The 12982-nt window shown below is 54.7% G+C and overlaps 1 protein-coding gene across 3 annotated transcripts in view; it reads left to right on the top strand.

The window, feature by feature from the left end:
• The window catches only part of GATA4 (GATA binding protein 4), an 83797-nt gene that overhangs the window by 15218 nt on the left and 55597 nt on the right, over positions 1–12982 (top strand). For 2 of the 3 annotated variants that reach the window (XM_055288153.2, XM_055288121.2), the window contains exon 1: positions 12210–12320. The exons of the other annotated variant lie outside the window; for it this stretch is intronic. The gene's annotated coding sequence lies outside the window, so the exon portion shown is untranslated. Of the gene's footprint in view, positions 1–12209; positions 12321–12982 lie in introns of those variants that run through there. 3 annotated transcript variants of the gene reach the window in all.

Below are 12982 nucleotides of genomic sequence, written 5' to 3'. Positions count from 1 at the left end.
AGGTAGCAGCCCTGCGGCCTCGCTCCTCCTTCCCCAAATGCAAGGGAAGAAAAACGAGGCAACCACCAGAGGGAGGAAGGTGGAACTGGGGGAAACTGAGCGCAGGGGTGGAGAATGAACCAAGCTCCATCACACCTTTTCAAGCACAGCAGTGACAGTGTGTGCTGTTATAAAAGAACACTTGCTCCATGAGAACATTAGAAACGTACAAAAAAATTTCACGCAGGACCTCGCCGTCTTTATACGCAGGTGTATTTCCGTTGATTTCTCTACCTATCTTATCTATCACTATATAATTCGAATGAGCCCTAATAGAGTATTGACCGGTGTCCTGAATTTTCTCCGCCCGTGCACGGCGTGAGTAATTCCCGTGAAACTACGCTCATGCGGATCTAGATTGAATCCAATCCTTCGGGCCGCGGCTGCTCCGCCTGGGAGGGCGTGGCCCCCGCGCTGGGGCGGGAACCGGCTTCTGGGGACGCGCGGCCTCTGTGCCTCAGCCGACCTCCACTGCGGGTGGGTGCGGGGGTGCGGGGCGCGGGGCTGCCCCGCCGGGAGGCTGGGAGGTATACCAGGCGCCGGGACCCACGCGAGGGCGCGGACGGACGGGGGACGGGAAGCGAGGCTGCCGAGGGGAGGAAGCGGGGCCGGCACATCGGGCGCCAGGCCGGGCAGAGGCGGGGGCGGCCGGCCGGGGGCTGACCCCGAGCGCCGCCGAGTCTGCGCCGCCCGCCGCCCGCCGCCCCGCGCTCGCCTCCCGCCGCCTGGGGTTCCGCGGCGGCCGTCAGCGCGCACCTCATCAATAAGGCCTGCCAGGCGCCGGCCCCGAGACCATCCATCACCCGGGCTGCACCCCCGGCCGCGCAGCGAGGCTTCTGCGAGCGCCTGCGGGGCCTCTGCGTGGAGTGGGCAGGGCCCGCGTTCACCCGGGAGTGAGGCCTAACACACTCGCGTGGATCGCCGGCGGCGTTGTTCTACCCGCTTTATTCCGCTTCTTAGTCCCAGTGTCTGTTAACGATGTGGTTGGCGTTCATTTGTTCCTAAAGAGCTGTAAGGAAGCTTGGAAATGATTCGGCAAGCTTGGGCGCGGTGGCGCATGTTTGTAATCCCAGCACTTAGTGAGGCAGAGGCGGCAGGATTGCTTAAGCCCCGCAGTTCGAGACCAGCCTGGGCAGCATGGCGAAACCCCATCTCCGCAAAAAAATAAAATTAGCCGGGCGTGGTGGCGCGTGCCTGTGGTCCTGCTGGGGAGGCTAAGGTGGGAAGATCTCCTGAGCCTGGGGTCGTAGAGGCTGCAGTGAGCTGAGATCGCATCACTGCACTCCAGCCTGGTGACAGAGTGAGACCCTGTGGAGAAACAGAGAAAGAAGAGAGAGAGAGAAAAAAAAGAGGATTGATTCAGCACACAGAGACACACACACACACACAGAGAGAGAGAGAGAGGATTGATTCAGCACAACCGGTGCATTTCACAGATGAGGAGACCAAGGGCCAGAGTGGGCGGCTGGCGTGCCTGAGGCCACACGAGGAGGTGGTGATGGAAACTATACTGGGGCCTGCATCTCTTGCCCTACCCCCACTCCCGGCCCTTGTGCCCTCCAAATGGGCACTCCGCAGGTCCAGGATAGATATGAGTGTTTGGCATCGCATGTGTGAAAAGGACGAAGTCATAGGTTATGGGTGTGGGTGTCAGTGCATGAACAGCACAGAGTCCGCAGGCATTCTGTCACCCAACTCAGGCCACAGCCTCTGTGTGTGTGTGTGTGTGTGCATGTGTGTGTGTGTTGAGGTCCAGAAAGAGTACTAGGTAAAAGAGAGGGAAAAACACCTCTACGTTAAAAGCAATGCATTCCTTGAATTAATTTAGGTCGTCTCCCACCTGCCCTTTTCCCCAAGGAGGTGCGGTGGGTCCCCCTTCCTGCTCGTGTCTGCCAGTGCTCACTCCTGCTCCTGTCTGCAGGATGCTTTCGCTCTCTGGTTTGCCGATAGAAACTTGTGTTCTGGGCCGGGCACGGTGGCTCACGCTTGTAATCCTAGCACTTTGGGAGGCCGAGGCGGGCGGATCACGAAGTCAGGAGATCGAGATCACGGTGAAACCCCGTCTGTACTAAAAATACAAAAAAATTAGCCGGGCGTGGTGGCGGGCGCCTGTAGTCCCAGCTACTCGGAGAGGCTGAGGCAGGAGAATGGCATGAACCCGGGAGGCGGAGCTTGCAGTGAGCCCAGATTGCGCCACTGCATTCCAGCCTGGGCGACAGAGCGAGACTCCGTCTCAAAAAAAAAAAAAAAAAAAAAAAAAGAAACTTGTGTACATCCTTGTGTCTACAAGTTTGCATGGTGCCTGGCACATAATAAATTCAATAAATGTTTGCTTTGTGAATTGTAGCTCTTGTGAGGGAATTCAAATAATTCTGGATCAAAGGGCATGTAGGCTGAAAGAACTCACAGATCAGGTGTCAAATCTCATTTCATAAGAGGGAGACTGAGGATCCCAGCATTGCCCCATTGAAACACTGTCTGGTTCACTCAAGGCCTTCCTCTGTAAGGTCAGAGCTGGCATGGCCCTCAGGGATCCCTTTCTTTTCTCCCCCCAGAACATTGCCCTGCCACCAGCTCTCCCAGCTGTGGACTGCATCCTCATCACTTATTTCCCTTGCCACCTTTTGGTTCCTCTGCTGCTTAATTAACAAGCTCTCCCAGGATGAGGGACAGAGAAGATCATGAAGCCAAACTGTCTGCTTTGTTCCTAAGAGGAAAGACAATATTTTGTGGGGGATTGTTTTGTTTTTGTTCATGGTGTTGTTTTCTCAGTGTTGATGGTGTTGGATTTTAAATTCAAATTCAAATGACGAAATTAAAATCAGTGACCACTGGGTGTCTGCTAATCTTAACATCCATTTTTCTTCCATGATCACGGAGGTATAACTGGAGTTAGAAACAATCATATTATCAAGAACTCTGGGAGGAGGTAGAAACAATCTCTCTCTCTCTCTCTCTCTCTCTCTCACACACACACACACACACACACACATCTCACTTTTATTGAAGAGCAAAGGTAGCAAAGACATCCTGTGGCCCAAGTAGTCAGTGGCTCTGGGCTGTTGTGTGATGTCCACTATAATTGCTATATATAGACTATAGTTGCTATATATAGACTATATATAGACTGTAATTGCTGTGTGTACAAGCCTGGAGTGTGGTTTTATCTGGCACAGAGGACTTTCATCCTATTACCTTGTGCCCTGATGGTAGCCCATCCATGTGAACATCGTGACCTGCAACTGAGCATAATGGAAATTGACTTAAGAATCAGAGGTGGCTCACCCCTGTAATCCCAGCACTTTGGGAGGCGGAGATGGGTGGATCACCTGAGGCTGGGAGTTGGAGACCAGCCTGACCAACATGGAGAAACCCCGTCTCTACTAAAATTACAAAAATTAGCCAGGCATAGTGGCACATGCCTGTAATCCCAGCAACTTGGGAGGCTGAGGCAGGAGAATCACTTGAACCCGGGAGGCAGAGGTTGTGATAAGCCAAGATCGCACCATTGCACTCCAGCCTGGGCACCAAGAGTGAAACTCTGTCTCAAAAAATAAAAATAAATAAGAGCGAGAGTAATGGGTTCTGCAGAACGATATCCTCTTGTACAGAAAAGGCCATGTTTCACTGAGTGCTTTTCCCTTATTCCATTCAGAAATACAGTCCTACTCTCAAGGGGCCAAAGCGTTTCTCCTTCAAGGCCAGTCCTTGGCTTACCCTTGCCTCAGGGGACTACCTGGACCAAGCTCAACTTCCGAGGACTGACTGGTTCTCTCCGCTTCCCATCACCCTCTCCCAGGCAGCCATCAGTTTGTTGAAAGGGACTTAGCAATCCCTGAGCTTCTGCTGTTTGGCTTCAAGACCTTCAGTATGTGAGAGGAGGATAACCCTCACTCTGACATCACCCTTCCTGCAGCCTGCCCAAAAACATGAGTGCACCGGTGCTCGTGTGTTTGTGCCATACATGCTCAAGATAGGCACTGGAGCTGTACCCAGGATGGACCACTGTGGCCATTCCTGTGGAAAGAGGATGAGCAATAGGGAGGACCAACCTCGAAAGATGATCCTTTAAAATGAAATGCAAGGCTTTCTTTTGTGTATAAATCACTCTTCTAACGTATTTTAGGTGGGAGTCAAATGTGTACCAGGGATGTGGACTCGCACTAAAGACAGGACGGGGCTGGAGAGAATGGGAGCCGAAGAGTCTTATCCTGCCCCACCTGTGTTCTTTTTCCTTCTGCTCTCTGCAAAGCCAGATTTATTGAAGTGCAACTTCTATACAGTAAATTCTCCTTTTAGTGTACAGTTTTCTGAGTCTCGACAAACACACAAATTGTGTGACCACCATCACAAGATATGAGAATAGTCCCAGCGCCCCTCCAAATTTCTTCCTCCCCCTCTATAGTCAACTCTTCCCCCTCCTCAGCCCCTGGCAACCTCTGATCTGTTTTCGGCCCCTGTTTTTCTGTCTTCTTCAGAATATCATGAAAATGGATATCGTCTATAATCTTTTGAATATTCTTTCACTTAGCTGAATGCATTCGAGATTCATTAGTGTTGCTGGGTGTTTGTTGTTCATTCCTTTTTGTTACTGAGTAGTATTCCATTGTATGGATGTACCTCGGTTTACCTATTACCCCGCTTAAGGATCATTTGAGTGGTTTCCCGTTTGGGGCAATTATGAATACAGCTGTAGGTTTTGAAGATAACAACAATACTATTTTAGAGTTTAAAGTTTAAAACACAACTTATATTTAGCTCTTCTTGTCCTGAAGCTCATTACACATAGTGTATCTGCTGGGACATGTTCAAAGACTGGGGTGAGGACGTCACAATCCCTGACAAAAAGTGGTGTGTGGAGGGGGTGTGTGCATGTGCATTCTACTTGTGGAAAGAAAGATATGAATTCAGAGCTTCGGGAGTGCAGTAAAGACAAAGTGCTTACAGGGTGATTGAGAAACTGAGGTGGCAAATAAGTCTTTTATTTACTCTACCTGTTCTGAGCCCACCAGCCCCTGAACCCACCCACCTGCTCAGGGAGAGTGCGGGCCCCTGGAACTGGGCATCTGCAGAGACTTCCTTGGGGAGGGGTGGACTTTGTCCCTCACTGGGGGGAGGTCCCCCGGGGAGATGGTGTGAAATAGGGGAGGGAGGAGGCGATGAGGTCAGGATAGCTCTGTACCTTCCTGAGTGACATCCTGCCAGTGCCCTCCACCTAGATGCGGAGGGCTCCATTTCACTGCGCCCCTTTGCACCTTAGATTTTCTCTCTTCACTTCCTTGCCCTTTGGCAATTTGCTGTTCATTAGCACCTCTGCTGCAGACCAGGGGGCAGCACCAGAAGTCCCACTTTAACCGGAGAGCCCCGTCCTTCTGACAAACACACGCACAGGACTAACGAGGGGGATCAGTGGAAACCAGCCGCAAAATCCATTCCGTTCAGAACACAGTGAACACCGTTTGACAAAAGAAGGACTATCTAGCTATTCCAAGCTCCGTGTCTCCCCTTTCTTGAGACTGTTGTTACAAGAAACCAATGATTTCTAACAATGGGAACCTCCCGGCTCGGGAAGCGGTGTTTGGAGGGGAGCAGCGCTCTCGGTGGGCACCTGCTGCATTTGGGGTGGGAGGGGTTGTCGTGGAGGCCACTTTCCCATCCACCGCCAGGGAAGCCTGGACTGTCTGAAGGGGTCCTCGCTTGCGCCGAGGACGGCCGGGCCTCCGGCCCCAGCACAGCCCCTCTTTCAGAGGACCCCGGGTCTCCGCGCCTGCGGACCAGGGGCTGTTTTCGCACTTGGGCTTCGCGCTTCCTTGACACTTTCCTGTCTCTGCTCGCCGCGCCAGGTCGCGGCGCCTGCCTGGGCGTCTTCCTCAACTCCGGGTCACCTCGGGGCGAGGGCAAGGGTGCCGGGCCGGTGGGGCGTTCCGGCCACCAAGGGGCGGTGGAGGGAGCGGCCTTTGCGGAAACGGGCCGAGCTGGCTCAGGGAACGCCAGATCTCTGGGGGACCCACCAGTCCCCTGATGTGCGCGTTGAGGTCTTGGGCCTGGCGGCCCTCCAGCCGCGGGTGTCCCTACCGTCACCACTGTCCTCCCTGGGAGCTGGGCAAGGGGAGCCCTGGACGCTGGGTTGACCTCGTCCCTTTCGGGGTCTCTTTCCTCCCACCCAGGCCCGGCCGCTTTCTGGCCTCCTTCCTCTCCCAGGAGGTCCTGGCCTCTCTCTCGGTCACCAAGTCTCTTGACTCCCAGCTCGCCTTACTTCCCAGGGTCTGTGGTCTCTCTCCTTTGTCTCTGCTGTCTCTGCCCATCCATTGCCTGCTTTGGTTTTTCCACAATATTTCATCATTCAACACTGTATTTGACTTACTTATTGTCCGTTTTTCTCTTATAGCATGTAAGCTGCTTAGGATAGAATTCTTCTCTACTTTGTTCCGTGCTGAGTACTCATGCCTGGAATGTTCCTGGCACAGAGTAGGTGCTCAGTCAATGTGAAATGAACGAGTGGGTGAGTGAGTGAATGCGTGAGTGAATGAATCCGCATCTCTCCCTCTCCGCTGCTGGCCAGTCATTTCTCTCTGCCCTGGTCTCTGCCTGTCCTCCTCTGTCTCTCACGCTTTTCTCTCCCTCCTCTTGTTTCTCCTCCTCCACTCCTCACCCTGCATTTTTTCCTCTATCCTGCTGACTTGGTCCCTCCATCCTTCCAGGATTTATGGATTGGGCTCCCTATGCCTCAGACAGGGTGCACCTGGCTCCTGGTCAGCCTTCATCCCCGGAGGCCCAGGGACTCCTTCGCCAGTCTAACAGCCTAAGCATCTAGCCAGGTTCCCAGCTCAACTTCCGAAATCCTGGCTGTGCACAGGGAAGTCCCTTCTTCCTGCAGTCCTCAGGATCTGGGGACCCTGCGGTGTCCTTAGGAGCAGCCTAGATTTGAGCTGGTGGTGTGTAGGCGGTAGCAGCTCCACAGGCAGATGAAGCCATCAGGGAGATTTGTGCCACCCAGGGTGGGCCACTCCCTCCACTTCCGGCCAGTGTTCTAATCGGAAATGGCAGTCCTGCCCACCAGTGCACCAGGTCCCTTGAGGGGAATGTTTCATTCTCCATCTCCCAGCAACTTTCATGGATGCTATTAGCAGCCCTTTTTAAAATTTTAATCACTCACCCAACACCTGTTGAGCACCTACTATAATCCTTGCTTTGGGCAGACCAGGATTTTGGTCACTGCCTTCACAGAGCATACCTTTTGGGGGTGTAGAGGGGAGGTGAGTGGTGCATGTGTGTTGACAGCCAACCCCATATAAATTACTTTATAACGTCAGGGGGCATGGACAAGTGAATAAAGCGCAAGATCGTTTTACTAGTCCAAGGATGTTAACCATGGTCTTGCTCTGGGCTCAGCACAAACAGCACTGTGACTTCAAAAGTCTCTAATTGGGGAGTAGTGAGGCCCCACATGTGAAAGAATTGGGGCCTGTGTCACCAAGAGAGATCTCAGAGGAGGCAATCCTGGAAGGAAAGGGCCCCTTACAGACTCAAAGAACCTGCAGTCTGGGAACAAGACACCCTATGATCTGGGTGGTGGGTGGCCTGGGCAGTAGGTGTTAGCAGCTCTTTCAGGCTGCTGTTGTCTCCAGGTCTTTGGATGGAGAGGGAGAGAGGGAGCCAGGTTGGCAGCAGGAAAAGCAGCATACATGGCGGCGCCCGTGTGGCCACTGCCCCTCCAGCTCTGATGCTCCTCAACCTGCTGGAGCACCTGCCTGGACTTGCAGGCACTGGACCAGTCTTCAGTCCTAGCCTCAGCTACGCTGGACCTGAAGAGCCCCTCCCTGTTCAAAAAGGCTATGGTGTCCGTCCTGAACTCAGCAAAAATGTTCACAGATTCCTTTTCACTTTTTTTCCTCTTCCTGTGGGCTCTTAGATTATGAGATATAAACCTTTTTAAACATTGATTTTATTTTTTAAATGTTAAATATGCTCATTAAAGGAAACTCAGAAAAAATTTTAAAAGACAGTTTTTAAAAATACGTTTTCATGATAGAAAGTCGATATTAAATAGAATGGAAAAAAAAAAGAAATAAGATTCAGGAATCCAGGTTCTAGACCTGCAGTTTCACCCTTGCTTTGCCACCTCAGACAAGTACCTTAACCTCTCTCAGCCTCCATGTGCTGGTTTCTAAGGTGAGGGCGATAACACCGTCTCTCCCTTCCTCTTGCTAATGATAATGTTGTTCCCTAGAGAAAAATGAGATTTGAAAGTGTTCTGTAATCTGGAAGTGACTATAAAGTATGAGGGGGTGTGCCAGAAACTCTGGTCCTCAGGGCTGGAAGCACCAGGAAGCATTTGCGGAGGTCTACGAGGGAGAACATGTATTCGCTTTGCAACCCAGAGTAGTAATTTCGAAAGCAAGACCATTAACAAGAGTTGCTCCTTCCTCTCCTCTCGTCTGTAACTGGCTGCAGAGCACGGTTCCGGGGGACAGGGCGGGGGCTCTACGTCCACTCTGTATCCCCAGGAAAGAGTGTCCGAGGCACCCACCATAGGAAGTGAAGGAAGGTAGGTCGACGTAGCCTTGCAGCTGAATTCGTTCCCCATTTTTCCTTCAGCAGGGACGCATCCTGCTCCGCACCCTGGTTCTCGGCGCTGCGCCCGCGGAGGCTCGTGCAGGGCACTGCGGGCCGCGCGGGTGAGGACCGAGTGCCGCGCAGGGAAGGAGTATCGCAGACCGGCGCCCAGGCCCAGCGGGGGAATCCGAGGGCCGTGTTGCAGGACTGGGCATTCGTTCTGCGCGGGTCACCTTGAATGTCTGTCCGGAACCCTCGCGGCAGGTCCGCAGAGGGTTCATATCTTGGAGGAATTCGTTCCATAGAATGAGGGTTGATTTTCTCTGGGGTTTCTTGTTTTCCATTATAACACTCTGGCGACCTTGGTGGCGCCAAATTTTTTCAGACGTTGCTTTTGTTCCTGGTGTAGCTGCCAAGATCATGGTCCCAGGCGTTGCACTTGGTTTAAAGCAAACTCTGACACGTCCCACCAAAAACTCTCAGAAACTCGGCGCTGGGAAACTGTCAGTGGTTTCACTGTGAATTCCAGCATCCACCGTTTATTTTTATTTTGGGGGGGAACCAGTGTTTAGATTCCTCTGTACACAATACGCAGCCTACAATTTGCCTCTTCTAGGGGATGGACCAGCTCAAGTCCCAAGAGCCTTAATGGCACAGGGTAAAGCAATTTATTCTTGCCTTGGAGATCTTTTTTAAAAGAGTACAGTACACCTAAGTAATTCTTATTTGTCTAAAATCTGACGACCTGACACTGGGTCATTAGACCCAGGCACTTAGAAAAAAAACAGTCAAAGACGTTCACAGTGTTAAATTCTCCTCCTAGACTATGGGAAAGGAAACCCGAGAGAGGACTTGAATGGGGATTGGGCCGCTCTACCCAGGCCAGCCCAGGCATATCTTCCTTAAAAATAGCCAAGAGGCCGGACCTCAGAGCACCCACCCTCTGCCCCCCTTCCCAGCGGCCTCTGGAGCGAGAGACAAGCCTGGGAACCTAGAGAGGCGCCGATAAACCTCCTCCAGCCGGCGGCCCAGCGAGGCCTTGAAATGCTCCCCGCTCCTGGCAACGCGCAGCCAACCTGCAGGCTCCTGCTTGGCCCAAGGGAGGGAGGGGGCGAGCGGCGAGCGAAGGAGGAAAGGAGGGAAAAGGAAACACCCCCAAAAAAGGCTGTTTGCCAACCACCCCTGGTTTGTGCTTGAGCTGAGGCCTTGAGCTGAGGCCTTGAGGGGTGGCCCAGGGCTGGCAGAAAGCGGCGGCTGAGGGAATCTGGGGTTCCTCGCAAGCAAGCACCCAGCAAAAGCAGGCGATCCCACCCAGCAGTGTGGCAGCAGCCATCCACAGTACAGCCTGTTATAGTCCCACCATCCACAGCACAGCCTGTTATAGCCCCACCAGCGTACAGAGAAGGGGATTGAAGTTTAGGGAGGATGGGGCGTGCGAGGGTGAAGGATCGCCGCAAGGCACCGCACCTCCCGCTGCAGCCCATCCCGCACTACTGGGAGAAGCCGGCGTAGGAACGCCGCCTGTGTCCTTGGCTGTGGGGAGGACGCTCAGATGGCACCCCGCCAGACACTAAGCCCCGAGCCCCTGGCTTGTTGCTAAGAAAATTCACTGCCTGGTCCAGACTCAGCCCTTTTCGCCCTTTGAGGGTCGCGCGTGGGAGGCAGCTCTGAGACCCCGGGCAGCGCTGGAACCACAGATTCCCTTGGAGAAAAGAGAGGCCGGGGCAGCTTCCCGCTCGCCCAAGCCCAGAATTTCCACTCTCCAGAAAGGCCTTGCAGGCCCCTGCTGCGGGACTTGGCTTCGCGCCTCTCTCGGTCACCCCCCACGAGGATGATTGCCGGTTTCAAACCGGGAGCAGGGAGTCTGCTTCCTTCTCCGCTGCGTCCGAAGGATCGCAGATTGGAGCGTCCTCCGGAGACTGCTTTTCCCCAGCGCCGGCCTCCGAGATCCCCAGGACCCCTTCAGCCTTAAGTTCCCACGTTTCGGGTCCGTGGGGCCAATTCTGCTATGTAGCAGGCTAGGAGTTGGGGGAAGTCGGAGAAGAAATCCTAAGGGTGCCGCCCCCAGCTTCTGGGGTGCAGGCCGGCCGGGGTCTAGAGGGGCGGCTGCAGTGCGTCCAGCCTGTGCGCAGGCCTTTCGCCGCTCGGCGCCCCACGCAGTCTCAGTTTCCTCGCCTCTGTTTGGACCCGGTGAACCTCCACACCTCTCATTCAGGGAAGAGAATTCCCCGCGCAGCCGCGCTCGTTTCTTCCTCTGGGATTTTCCTGAGAATCCCCAGGAGTTGGCCACGATCCCATGGGGGGTTTCCTTCTACCCAGCCCCGCGTCCTGGCCTCGTCCTTAACGCCCATGTTGCCTTCACTCAGGCTAGGAATCTAGGACTGATTTCCTTCTGCGGAAGCGGGTGGCGTCCCCAGCCTGCTTTTGGAGCAGCGCGGATTTCGTGCAGGGTGTTATCCCGACCCCTTCCCCCATCCCTCTAATCTAGTTTGAGAAGCCTGTGCTGGAGAGAAAAACGCGGCCTAAAAAAAAAAAAAAAAAAAAAAAAAAAAAAAAAAAAAAAAAAAAAAAAGAAAGAAAGAAAGGAAAAAAAAGAAAAAAAGAAAAAAAAGTTTAACCGAAAGCGTGAGAGCCACCCGCCGGCTGTTATCTGGGGCTGAAGGCTGCGGTAATCGATGGGTTATTTTTACGCGGTAATAGGGCCCTGTGATTGCTCTATTAACCTTTAGACCTGTCTGAGGGACTCTCCGGCTCGCAGCCCCGCTGCGCTGGGGCCTCCAGGCCCCGACGCCGACTCCCAACTCATGCCTGACACATTCCCCTCCCCCGTTCCCTGGAAGAACCCCCTCCACGGAGAAGCTCCCCTGGACCGCCGGGCTCCCCAGTCCTCGCCACGTCCTTTGGATTGGTGCAGCGGCGGCCGCAGGCTGCAGAAAAATACCGGGAAAGATTAGAAGAGAGGAGGCCACAGGAGATGGGAAGCGTCGCCAGGAAGGGATGCAGACTGCATAAATACATAAAATTGAGGCTGAGGCCTGTGTTCCTGATCGTCTCCCTGGGCTTTTGGGAAGGCAAAAGGGAGGCTTTGGTCTCTACGCTCTGATTTTAGGAGGCAGTCTGGGTGTCTCCTGAACCTCCCCGGAATCCGGGGCTGGGAAGATCCCCACTACCCCTGCCCAGAAACTAGCATCAAGCCGGGCACCCCAGGTGACCCAGTGCCCCACACAAGATCGAGAGTTGAGCCCAAGAGGTCACCTTCTTCTCTACTGGCCCCGCCCCTCGCCCACCGCGGCGGGATGAGGACCACAGGAAGGGGGGAGGGGAGGGAGAAAGGGAACTCATTAATAAAGCTGACCCTGGGCACCACAGAGAACCCAATCTACCTCCGGCTGGGCTGCGGGTGATTCCCCGCGCCCTGGCGGTAGCACTTGGGCGTTTTCCGCGGAGACCCCAGAGGCTGGACTTTGCCTGCTGGGGGAGCTTTCCGCACAGCACCGCAGCCGGCGCCCAGCGGAGGTGTAGCCGGGGCCGCGCACCCCCGCCCCGCCCTTGCACGTGACTCCCACAGGCCAGTCAGCGCCCGCGGGCCGAGTCGCAGGGCCGGGGACCCGAGCCGCGAGCTGGGGACTCGGAGGCGGCCGGCGCAGGGGCCGCGAGAGGCTTCGTCGCCGCTGCAGCTCCGGGGGCGCCCAGGGGAGCGCGCGCGGAACCTCCAGGCCCAGCAGGTAGGGCTTTTTTCTTGCCTATCTTTGCTCCTTCCCGCGGTCCCCCAAACTCGGAGCTTCTCCGCCCTTGCTTGTCTGGAGGTAGGGAGGTAGCTAGTGGGAGGAAAAGAGACATGCGCTACTCCCTTCACCGAAATTGGCCAACCCCTGCTCTGCTTTTGACTTTGCCTTAGGAACTTATTTAAGTCAAAGTAAGACTTGGGGGCAAAACAGAGAAATACTGGAAGCGCCTTTGGATTCATTCCGTGTGAACTTGAACGCTTCAATCCCTGCCCCCGTGTGCACATTCTCCAGCCCTTGTTTGCATATCGCAGGCCGGGGCCTGGGTGGTGATGGTGGCCGTGTGAAGTTACCGGGACTGACGGGCCCGGGACAGGCTGCACGGCAGCTCGCACATGGAGGGAAGTAGACGGAGGTGTGTCGCCCACCAGGGACTCCGGGGACGCAGGGTGGCAGTGCCAGGCAGCGCCACTGGGCCTCGGGGGCCCCCGGGAGGCTCTCCGAGGTGTTGGGAGGCTGCTGAGTGGCGGAACTGTTCATGCCCTTTCTGGCCGGTCTCTTCGCCCTCGGGGCTGGGGTCCAGGGACTGAATGCCCCTCTAGAAGCTCACCACCCCACCTACCCGCGCTGCTTCTACCTGAAACTGACCAAGGGCCCGAGCC

Source organism: Symphalangus syndactylus, chromosome 1 (assembly GCF_028878055.3).
Source record: "Symphalangus syndactylus isolate Jambi chromosome 1, NHGRI_mSymSyn1-v2.1_pri, whole genome shotgun sequence".
NCBI classification, from domain to species: Eukaryota; Metazoa; Chordata; class Mammalia; order Primates; family Hylobatidae; genus Symphalangus; species Symphalangus syndactylus.
Note: the sequence above shows the minus strand (reverse complement) of the source record. Positions and strands in the feature narration are given on the sequence as shown.